The sequence below is a fragment of the Macaca thibetana genome, chromosome 8, assembly GCF_024542745.1.
Source record: "Macaca thibetana thibetana isolate TM-01 chromosome 8, ASM2454274v1, whole genome shotgun sequence".
Classification (NCBI taxonomy): domain Eukaryota; kingdom Metazoa; phylum Chordata; class Mammalia; order Primates; family Cercopithecidae; genus Macaca; species Macaca thibetana.
Window position 1 is genome coordinate 138,742,025 of NC_065585.1, and position 12,730 is coordinate 138,754,754.

The following is a 12,730-nucleotide window of genomic DNA, read 5'->3' on the forward strand; positions in this document are numbered from 1 at the left end:
ATATCCTAGGATGTCAGACCGGGTTTTCCCCTGACATACGTCCAGGTGTCACACTTCCTCTCAGTCTACACTGCGTGTCTTAGTTCCCTTGCACTGAATCTGTAGCGGAGCCTTCTCCTGGGAGTTCCCCTTCTGAGAACAAAGGCTCTCAGGAGACCTTCGGGGGCTTTTTATGGTAACAGCCACTCCTCTTGCCCTACACAAATCTTCTCTTGGGAATCTCAAGACAAATAACGTTCCTGATTATTTTGTGTTATTGTAGTGCTCCACTTTATACTATGCAGTGTGTAGTTATAATAACAGTAGGTAAATATGTTCCTTGTAATCATTTGTAAAAAAACACTTGGGGTGTTTTGCCTTTGGCCGTGAATATAACCCCATGATAACATTGTTTCTATGGAAAATAGCATTCCAAGAAACACTGTTTCTATGAAAAAAAGTTCCAAGAAACATTGTGTCTATGGAAAAAGCAAAAATATGTCGCTCACATCTTCAGTACTTTTCATAGACAGAAGTATTTCCTTTCAAACATGATACATACATTCATTAAACACCTTGACTTCTTTAAAATGAGCACCCAAAATGACAGGGTTTATGGTATCTTTCTGCTTAGCTGCAGTTCACTCGAAATCTTTGACCTTTGTCACCAAAGCACGAACCCACACAGGAACTAGCAAGGTGGCAGAGACCACAAAGTGCAGGTGGACAGCACAGAGCGGCTGGAGCCCTCTCAGGAAGTGTGGGAAGTGTGCAAACCAGCTGGAACCAGTAGGAATGCTGCACTCTGGGCAGGAATAGGTGGCGGTCGAGTTCGGGGTCTGTGGGGTCACAGGAGCAGGCTCAGAAAGAAGTGCAGCCGGACATGAGTCACTGGCTAAGCAACGCAGGGGTGAGCCCCGCAGGTGAAGATGCTTTCTGCTCAGTTTCTGAATAAAGATGGAAAGGACTCCTTTTTTGTGCAGATGAGCTGAGGCATTTTTCTTTCCTGCTATCGGTTATAATGCTAATGCATCAACTCTGTTTGCCTAGGGAATATGGTGTAAGCACCAAGGTAATTTAGACATTGTATTGACATCATTTTGCCACTTCCCAATCTTAAGTGAGCTAAAAATTACTATTGCAGCAGGAAAGACTGTAAGAATTTAGACAGTTGCTAAAATGTGCATTCTTAATTCCTCTTATATTTCACCACAATCACAGACAGTGGCAGAAATTACCTAGTGCTTTTTTCTTTCCTCTCATATATGAATCTGCAACATGGACTATGGGTACCCAGCCCCGGCATTTCCCCACAGATGAATTGTGTGGCCAACAGCTTCTTATCCAAGCAGATGAAAGAGGTGAAAACCTGTGAACAGTAGTTATGCCTACATTTTTCTGGAAAGATATATCTCACCATTTTCATTCTTTTACATTAAACTTTAAACTCTAAATATTTAACAATAAACTCTAAAATAATATATCGCTTTCATAAATATACAGGTAACCATCATATAAGTGAATTTGCCTGTAGAAAACACCATAGTTAATGGTAAACTATTATAAAAAGTTCCTTAAAAGTTAAGAACAGGATAAACTCCTTGGTTTTAGAACTGTTGTGCACCATTGCTCAGAAGATCCTAACAAATGCAAAAATATATGAAAATGATATGAATTATAAATATTATAAAGAGAAGATAGCTGACTTTTAGCAATAATCAGTTCAGCAGGTGGCTGCATTCAGGATTACATGTCAATAGATTTCCGCATAGGATATAACTTATTTGAAATATAATAAAAACATGTAGGGTAAAAGAAAAACACAAAAAATTATTCAGGAATAATATATCTAGCAAGAAATGTAAAGGCCTATATACATACATACATATATATACATATATACATACATATGCATTCATAGATATGTACATATGTGCATATATATGTATATGCCTTAACATTTCTATTTATATATTTAATTGCAAAATTCATATGAAATTTATTAAATATATATTTACAATTAAATATATAAATAAAAATGTAATATCATCGGTATTCTTTTGTATTCAGTTATGAACTTCATATACATATGCATTCCATATGAAATACATATGAAGAATACCTTAATAAATGGGAATGCATACTATGTTTTAGAAGAGAAGAACAGAATTTAAATGTACAAATTTTCCACAAGTTTTAAAGTCAATAAAATCTAATTAAAATAAATTGGGATTTTAATAGCAATTTACAAATATTTAAAAATTAATTTGGAAGAGAAATGCCCCAAATGGATAAGAAATATATTTTTAAGAATAATAAGGAAGGACTGTCCCATGTTATATCAGCGCATATGAAAAACTAATGATAAACCAAACAATGTGGAATTGGTATGGAAATACACAAATATATTAGTGCAATAGCATAGGGATTCTAGTAACAGATCTTTGTCTGTACAGAAACTTAATTTATAATAAAATTATTCCATTTTGTGGAAAAGGAATACCCTATTAACACATAATGTTGCTCAAATTGGATACCTGATTTGGTTTTAAAATGTTTAAAAATGTATACAAAATAAGTTACACATTGATTCAAGATATAAAGATTCAAAACTTAAAATTATGTGAAAATATAGAATCTCTCTCAGACAACCAGTTTTAAAAGATGTCTATATTTATTTATTTGTACAGGTATAAGTCTGTAGCTCAGTGCATTTCACACAGTAAACATGTACCTGTCAGCTCAAGACCGTGTAGGTCACTAAATGAACTTTTCCAGGACTCCACACTTCCCTTTCACAGCCTCTCCCAGTCGCTGCCTCCCAAGGTTGAACCTTAATTTTCTGGCACTAGTGGTTATCTAAATAAATGAAATTATCCAGGGAAGTTACTCTTTGTCCAGCAACTTTCCTCGAACCTTCAGTTTGTGGGGTCCATGCATATTACAGCACTTAGCTGTGTTTTGCTACTTCTCATCATCTAATATTATTGCATAAGCATATCAACATTTTTTTTCATTATACTGTTTGCTGCCACTTCAGTTGTTCTGAGCACATTTTTGTATATTTATTGGACATTGATATATCATCTCTTATAAAACATCTGTTTCTTTGCTTCCATTTCTATTGGGTCGCATGCCTTTATCTTACTGAATTACAGGTGTTGTGTAAATATTTAGCTACAGTTCCTTTGATCTATGCATTATAAATCTTTTATTCTGGAGTTGTTCTTCTCCTTCTCTTATTGGTATCTTCTTGATGAATAGAAGTTTTTAATTTTAAAATAGTCCCATGTTTCGCTGTTGTCATTTGTGCATGTTTCAGAAGGCTTGCCTCCACTCAGAGTAATGAAGATGTTCTATTGTTTTCCACTAAAAACTTTAAACATTTTAACAGCTTTATTAAGGTATGTCTGAAATGCAGTAAACTGCATATGTTGAATGTGAACAATTTGATGTGATTTGGGATACATATGTACATCTATGAAACCATCACCATGATCAGTAACTTGTTCATCACCCCTAAAAGTAAAAAGTTATGTTTATGTTTTAAATTTATACTTCAATCCACCTAAAAATGCGTGGTAAGGAATGATGTCGCGTCCAGATCCACTTTTTCTCCAATGTGGCTGTTTGGATGAACTGGTGTCACTGGTATTTGAGATCCTATTTCTCCTCTCAACGCTCTGCTGACTTTTTCACAGAGGAAGTGGCCATACCTGTGAGCATCATGTTTTGTCATTTGGTTTTGGGTTTTTTAAAAAAAAGTCTTAGTTTTTAAATCTTGGAAAAACTTCTAAAGAAATCCGAAAACAGCAAATGAAAAAACGTTGACCAATTTTGCTATATGCAAACTAAAAATTATTCTATTAAAAATGTAAAAAGGTAAAAGAAAGGGTCAAACAACCAGAAATACTTGCATTCTCCATGTGATATACACATGAAATAATCATATTCTGCAACTGGAAGAAAGGAGAAAAGCAACACTAATAAGCTAACAGATCTATGAGAAAAAGAGCTATGCAGATACATTTTATATCTCTCTCTATATGTATATAAATATAGACATATATAATGCTAATAATATATATTATTTATATATTATATATTTGTATATTATATATTTTTATATATTTATAACTTTAGTTATTAGTTATTACAATAACCCTAACCCAATAAACTTTAAAAAATATTCCAGTGCTGACTAGGAATCAGAAGAATGCAAGTAAATCATAACTTTGCTTTCCTGCCGGAGTGCAGTGACAGGATCTCAGCTCAGTACAACCTCCGCCTCCCAGGTTCAAGGGATTCTCCTGCCTCAGCCTCCCTAGTACTTGGGATTATAGGCACCTACCACCACACCTAGCTAATTATTGTATTTTTTAGGAGAGACAGGGTTTCGCCATGTTGGCCAGATTGGTCTGGAACTCCTGACCTCAGGTGATCTGCCTGCCTCGGCCTCCCAAAGTGCTGGGATTACAGGTATGAGCCACCACGCCCAGCCTGATACACTCTTTTTGAAGGAAAAAATAAGAAATGATAGAACAATGCATGTTGTGTATATGCATATACTGTATAGATATGTGTAATTGCAGGTACACACAGTGTTGCATAGAAATTGACTGAAAATAGACATTCTAAAACTGTAATTCTCATGCTCACCTCTTCAGAGATAACTTGGCTGTAGCGTGGGTGCAGTGAGAGTTTTGATTTTTCACTCTACAGCTTTTGGTATTATTTGAATTTATGTTAGTTTTATTTTTGTAATTAGAACTCTAGTAATGAAAAATAAATAAACTACATGTGTCTGTAGGATTCTTAGTGTCAGAAAGATGATAACTCCTGGCTACTTATAATTTTGTAAAACTCAAGGATGTCATACAGACTATGTAAATATTTGTCGTATTTTTGGGTTCTATATTAAAAATATTTGCAATAAGAATGATAACCCTTAAAATAATCAAGTCTTCTTCTTGTGAAACTGAACTTGAATCAGTTTGATATTTTGTTAAATTACTCACCCTAAATTTGCAATAGAATAAGTTAATCGTATCAATAATTTTACCTGAATGTTTACATGCCATGGAAATGCATACGGATTTCTTGGATGATACTGTGCCTTTTTAATAATTTATTTTTGTTAATTTGGGCTATAGACAAAAATAGAATTTTAAAATGGGATGTGTGTAAGCTGCTCTCTTTTTTATTTTCGTGTGGGGTAGATCTGTTGAACAAGTACCCACAAGGGACTTGTCAAATTGTTTTACTCGCAGACTGTTTAGTCATAGCTGTAAGGATTGAAAAGTTGTAGCACTCTGAATATAACATGATGGATGAAGGCAACTTTTCCATCATAGGACAGTCATTGAATTACCTAGGTTCTTGATCTGGTAATGAAAACTGACATACCCAAGTGAGAGACTTTGCCTGACTCATTTGAAATACGTAATTTTAATTTTAAGTGAGGTTTTTATCAAAAGAAAACAACATGCTCACGTACCTGTGCATTCAAATATTATCCAAAAATTATTCATTGAGCGTTGGTAACTTACTTTTCAAAATATTTCAGTACGTAACCAAGACTATTTTCTTTTCTATCTTTTTTTTTTTTTTTCATTATACGTTAAGTTCTGGGATACACGTGAAGAACATGCAGGTTTGTTACATAGGTATACATGTGCCATGGTGGTTTGCTGCACCCATCAACCTGTCATCTACATTAGGTATTTCTCCTAATGCTATCCCTCCCCTAGCCCTGCACTCCCTAAACAGGTCCCTGTGTGTGATGTTCCCCTTCCTGTGACCATGTGTTCTCATTGTTCAACTCCCACTTATGAGTGAGAACATGGTTTTTGGTTTTGTGTTCCTGTGTTCCATTAGTTTGCTGACAATGATGGTTTTGAGCTTCATCCATGTCCCTGCAAAGGACATGAACTCATCCCATTTTATGGCTGCATAGTATTCCGTGGTATATATGTGCCACATTTTCTTTACCCTCTGTATCATTGATGGGCATTTGGGTTGGTTCCAAGTCCTTGCTATTGTGAACAGGGCTGCAATAAACATACGTGTGCATATGTCTTTATACTAAAATGATTTATAATCCTTTGGGTATATACCCAGTAATGAGATTACTGGGACAGATGGCATTTCTGGTTCTACGTCCTTGAGGAATCGCCACACTGTCTTCTGCAATGGTTGAACTAATTTACACTCCCATCAACAGGGTAAAAGTGTTCCTATTTCTCCACATCCTCTCCCGCATCTGTTGTTTCCTGACTTTTTAGTGATCACCATTCTAACTGGTGGTATCTCATTGTGGTTTGGATTTGCATTTCTCTAATGACCAGTGATGATGAACTTTTTTTCTTACATTTGTCGGCTGCCTAAATGTTTTCTTTTAAGAAGTGTCTGTTCATATCCTTTGCCCACTTTCTGATGGGGTTGTCTTTTTCTTGTAAATTTGTTTAAATTCCTTGTAGATTCTGGATATTAGCCCTTTGTCAGATTGATAGATTGAAAATTTTTCTCCCGTTCTTTAGGTTGCCTGTTCACTTTGATAATAGTTTCTTTTGCTGTGCAGGAGCTCTTTAGTTTAATTAGATCCCATTTGCAATTTTGGCTTTTGTTGCCATTGTTTTTTGCTGTTTTAGTCGTGAAGTCTTTGCCCATGCCTATGTCCTGAATTGTATTGCCTAGGTTTTCTTCTAGGGTTTTTATGGTTTTAGGTCTTATGTTTAAGTCTTTAATCCATCTTTAGTTAATTTTTGTATAACGTGTAAGGAAGGGATCCAGTTTTGGTTTTCTGCATATGGCTAGCTAGTTTTCCCAACAACATCTATTAAATAGGGAATCCTTTCCCCATTGCTTGTTTTTATCAGTTTTGTCAAAGATCAGGTGGTTGTAGATATATGGTAGTATTTCAGAGGCTTCTGTTCTGTTCCACCTTGGTCTATACATCTGTTTTGGTACCAGTACCATGCTGTTTTGGTTACTGTAGCCCTATAGTATAGTTTGAAGTCAGGTAGCATGATGCCTCCAGCTTAGTTCTTTTTGCTTAGGATTGTCTTGGCTATACGGGCTCTTTTTTGGTTCCATATAAAATTTAAAGTAGTTTTTTCTAATTCTGTGAAGAAAGTCAATGGTAGTTGGATGGGGATAGTATTGAATCTCTAAATTACTTTGGGCAGTATGGCCATTTTCACAATACTGATTCTTCCTATCCATGAGCTGATTCTTCCTATCCAATCCAATACTGATTCTTCCTATCCAAAAACAAATGTTTTTCCATTTGTTTGTGTCTTCTCTTATTTTCTTGAGCAGTGGTTTGTAGTTCTCCTTGAAGAGGTCCTTCACACCCCTTCTAAGTTATTTTCCCAAACATTTTATTCTCTTTGTAGCAATTTTGAATGGGAATTCACTCATAATTTGGCTCTGTGTTTGTCTATTATTGATGTATAGGAATGCTTGTGATTTTTGCACATTGATTTTGTATCCTGAGACTTTGCTGAAATTGCTTATCAGCTTAAGGACATTTTGAGCTGAGAAAATGGGATTTTCTAAATATACAATCATGTCATCTGCAAACAGAGACAATTTGACTTCCTCTCTTCTATTTGAATACCCTTTCTTTCTTCCTCTTGGCTGATTATCCTGGCCAGAACTTCCAATACTATGTTGAATAGGAGTTGTGAGAGAGGGCATCCTTGTCTTTTGCCAGTTTTCAAAGGGAATGCTTCCAGGTTTTGCCCATTCAGCATGATATTGGCTGTGGGTTTGTCATAACTAGCTATTTATTTTTGAGATACCATCCATCAATACCTAGTTTATGGAGAGTTTTTAGCATGAAAAAGTGTTGAATTTTATCAAAGGGCCTTTTCTGCATCTATTGAGATGATCATGTGGTTTTTGTCATTGGTTCTGTTTATGTGATGGATGACGTGTATTGATTTGTGTATGTTGAACCAGTCTTGCATCCCAGCGATGAATCTGACTTGATCAAGGTGGATAAGTTTTGTAATGTGCTGCTGAATTTGGTTTGCCAGTATTTTATTGAGGATTTTCACATTGGTGTTCATCAGGGATATTGGCCTGAAATTTTCTTTTTTGTTGTGCCTCTGCCAGGTTTTGATATCAGGATGATGCTGGCCTCATAAAATGAGTTCGGGAGGAGTCTCTCTTTTTTTATTATTTGGAATAGTTTTAGAAGGAATGGTACCAACTCCTCTTTGTACTTCTGGTAGAATTTGGTTGTGAATCCACCTGGTCCTGGCTTCTTTTGGTTGATAGGCTGTTATTTACTGCCTCAATTTGAGAACTTGTTTTTGGTCTATTCCGGGATTTGACTTCTTCCTGGTTTAGCCAAGATTCTACTCTACCCAGCAGGTGACCTAGAAAATACAACTTCTCTATTGATGGTCTTGCTCTCTTCTTACCAACAACCAAACATATGCAATATTCAATCCCGTTCTTCATCCTTACGTATTACATTATTTAAATCATTCCCAACCTCCAAGACCAGGTCACACTCAGTCTTGATTGCCCCGGGCTATGATAGCACTGACTTTCCTGACCTCAGTTTCTGTTAATATTCAGCTCCAGAAAGAAAGAGAGAAAAAGAGAGAGAGAGAGAGAATAACATGTATTTACAATTTATATCAAATGTATCTTAGACTTACATATTATACATACTTGATACAGTCTGTTCAGTGTGATTTTAAGCTCCCAGGGAGCAGTAACTGAGGAAAAATTCATGGAAAGTACAGCCCTCGAGCTGGGGTTTCCGTTATGGGTAGGATTTCTCGAAGTAGCTAGCATGTGAACAGGCATCCCAGGAAAAGGAAATGAGCAAAATTATCAGGAGTTGATAGGTGCAGTACAGTCTAGGAATTCCTGGAGGTTTAGCAAAGTAGGGTCAATGGAAACTGAGTGGAGGATCAATAGGAGAGTGATTTAGAAGAAACAGAGTGGGAATAGACCAAAAATAGCCTATAGGTTTTGCAGTACAGGAATTGAGGTGCTATAGAGATGCCAGTTATATGGGTGGCATTTTCCATAGAAAATAAAAGTACACTCAGCTTATTCATTTTGTTTCTTTATTGTCTACCAATATAAATGTATGTAAATTTGAGATTTCTACCTGTCAAAGGAATCAATAGCATGACTATAATTTGTGGCACTGGAACACATTTCAGAGTATAAAGAATTTATGGTAAAAATGTATTAATAAGCCAGGCGTGGTGGCTCATGCCTGTAATCCTAGCACATTGGGAGACTGAAGTAGGGAGATTGCTGGGGCCCAAGAGTTCGAGGCCAGCCTGGGCAACATAGTAAAATGTCATTTCCATAAAAAATACAAAAAAATAGCTGGGGGTGTTGGCGTGCCCCTGTAGTCCCAGCTGTTCAGGAGGCTGAGGCAGGGGGATTGCTTGAGCCCAGGAGGTCAAGGTTACAGTGAGCCAAGATCACCCCACTATACTGCAGCCTGGACAGTAGAGCAAGACTGTCTCCAAAAAAAAAAAGCTATTAATAAATCTACATATTTTGGGGGATGTTAGAGTTTGATAAGAGAGTTTTAGTCAGTCATGTTTGATAGTTTTCATACAACCATAAGAATTGTTCTTGTTACTCGTTACCCTTTAAATCTTAAGCAATCTCTTAAACCCCATGGGTTTTTCTCGCAACAAAAGCTACATAAGTAGGATATTTAAACCTTTAAACATTCATAGCTCTCAGAAAAGAAAAAAAATAATTAATTATAGTATTCTACATCAATGTGAAACACAATGAACTCAGTGTCTGTCCTGGGTCCATAGCATCAGTTCATTGTGTTTTTAATGTTATTCTTTCACACATTCAAATGTTAAAGAAATGAACATTGGGGTAAATTGTCCTTTAATTTTGTGAAAGACAAATGCAAAGAAAACTTTGAAATTTTTTTATTAAATAAGTATTTTTAAACTGTTTACTCTCTCCACAAGCATTTATTGGGAACCTGCTGTATTTGCAATCACACAGAAGTTTAAAATCTATCAGCATATCAAAAGGAAAGACATTTTTAAAAATCACACAATGAAGTAAGTGCTTTATTAGACACAAGAAAAGTGGTTGCGGATAAAGAAGTGGGAGAAAAAAAGTTCCAATTTGGGATATTGAAAGGTTGGAGGCAATTTTGGAGATACATCTTTGAGATGGAGGTTGAGAGGAAGGGACATGTTTCAATGTGAAGAAATGGTTATAAACTGAGGTGCAGAGAGAAAAAAAAAGAGTACTGGAGGATTGAGGGGTGTGAATTAATCACTGAAGTTCGATGATGATCAAATGCCTTGAGTGCTGGTCTATGGACATAGTCAGAGATTCATGATGCAGTGTCCGGCGATCCCACTGTGAGGACCAGGGTTTTTCTGAGAGTGAGGCGGGGGATGTGAATCAGGATTGGAATCTCTCCTGTGCAACTGGACTGCCCTAATTTACTCCCCTCCTTCCTATTGGGAGATTCTGCACAAGATTCCTTTGGGTAGAATGTTTCTATTATAAATACATATGTGAACAACATATTTATTCATAAAAGTATATTTAATATGTTTATTCATATAAATAAATATATGAATAAATTCAGTGACTTATGTAGGGCCTGGAGAGTCTATGAATATTATTGAAGTGGAAAGTAATTCATTAAGTCTGGCTTCAAATAGAACTGTGTTTATGGTTTCAGGAGAAGAAGAAAATGATGGAAAAAGAGAGAAAAGATGGAAACAGATCAGGCCCAAGGCTGTGCTTTCACAGGTTGATCTCTTTGAGGAAGAGGCAGACATGCAGAGGCTAGGCGATTGATGAGACCAAAATGATCTGAGACACATCAGTTGAAGAAAGTCAAGGTGGAGAGTAGATAGAAGTGTCACTAGGAGGATACATGAGTTTAGGAGAGAGAGATGACTCCAAGGTGACATCCCGAGAAACCTAGCAAGCAGTTGGAAATTCAACACATTTGGAGAACGAGGTCAGTTTTTAACATGTACATGTGGAAGCTGTCAGGTTTCAAGTTACAGCTGGCACAGTGGAGGTGAATGTCACCATCCAGGGAGCTAGAAGGTTTATAATCACCGGCTCCTCTTTTTCCCATCACCCTCTCTAACATGGAGATCACCGTTGCCTGTGAAATTGTCTGCGTGCTTCAACTGCCGCCTTCCTCCCATCCATAAACTTGTTGAATTCAATTTCTTAGTTCTAGTCAACAATAACTGACTCTGCAAACTTCCATTTATTAGAAGACTTTGGCAGGGTCAGGGGAAGTGATGGGGTGAAGGGGGTGGTGGGAAGTGCAGAATCCATCAGAGGGCTGTGTGCTTTGCCGTGAACATCAGCAGGAAGCCGCAGGAATGAGTTGGCAGGGAAACCTCAGCAGACAACCTGTCTCAGGGCAGCCTGCTAACACGGGGTTGCTTCTGATCTTCTGCGTTTCCTCCAACCTTGTGTCGCTTACTCCATAGTCACCATCCTGGGAGTGGACATTTGCCAGGATGTGCATTCATCACTTCGTTGATTCACCAGCATGTCCATCATACTCTAATCACCTAGACCTCCTTTGAGTTTAGAAAACAAGTTAGTATTCTTGTTCTTGGAATAAATCAGACCTAGTTATCTGAATTTATTTATTTATTTATTTATTTATTTATTTATTTATTTTGACAGAGTCTAGCTTTCTCACACAGGCTGGAGTGAGTGGCGCAATCTCGGCTCACTGCAAGCTCCACCTCCCGGGTTCACGCCATTCTCCTGCCTCAGCCTCCCGCGTAGCTGAGACTACAGGCGCCTGCCACCACGCCCGGCTACTTTTTTGTATTTTTTTTTTAGTAGAGACGGGGTTTCACTGCATTAGCCAGGATGATCTCCATCTCCTGACCTCATGATCCACCCGCCTCAGCCTCCCAAAGTGCTGGGATTACAGGCGTGAGCCACTGTGCCCGCCCATTATCTGGATTTTTAAAACTAAGTTATTTGCCTTCCCCATTGGAATGTAAACATTGGAAAAACAGGGACTTAATCTGTCTTATTCATTGTTCTGTGCCCAGCAGCATCAAAGAGTGTTTGGAAAACAGTAGTATGTTTCTTAATAAGTAACTCTAAATGCAGGATTGGATGGATGAATGGATAAAAGCAGAGGACAAAAGACAGAACTTGAAAAACGGGTGGATGGGTCAGGCGCGGTGGCTCATGCCTGTAATCCCAGCACTTTGGGAGGCCGAGGCAGGGCAGGTAGATCACTTGGGGTCAGGAGTTCGAGACTAGCCTGGCCAACAGGGTGAAACCCCGTCTCTACTAAAAATACAAAAAATTAGTTGGCCGTGGTGGCACATGCCACCTACAGGGGAGGCTGAGGCAGGAGAATTGCTTGAACCCAGGAGGCAGAGGTTGCAGTGAGCCAAGATCTCATCACCGCATTCCAGCCTGGACAAAGAAAACCCTCGCCGGGCGCGGTGGTTCAGCAAGCCTCGGTCTCAAAAAAAAAAAACAAAAACTAAAAAAAAAAAAACTAGCCGGGCGCGGTGGCGGGTGCCTGTAGTCCCAGCTACTCAGGAGGCTGAGGCAGGAAAAAAGGCGGAGCTTGCAAAAACAGTTGAAAAAAGAAACAGTTGGATGCTTTACTTCAACTCAGTCAGGAAAATATCACAATATATGTCTCCTCTTTTGTTCTTCAGTGATTTCTGCATATCTTAGTCCTCCTTCCAAAAGATTTCTGATGTAACATACCTGC

General features: G+C 37.6%; 1 protein-coding gene across 1 annotated transcript in view; it reads left to right on the plus strand.

Annotated features, from left to right (window-relative positions):
- CSMD1 (CUB and Sushi multiple domains 1) overlaps window positions 1–12,730 on the plus strand; it is a 2,043,790-nt gene that overhangs the window by 1,608,133 nt on the left and 422,927 nt on the right.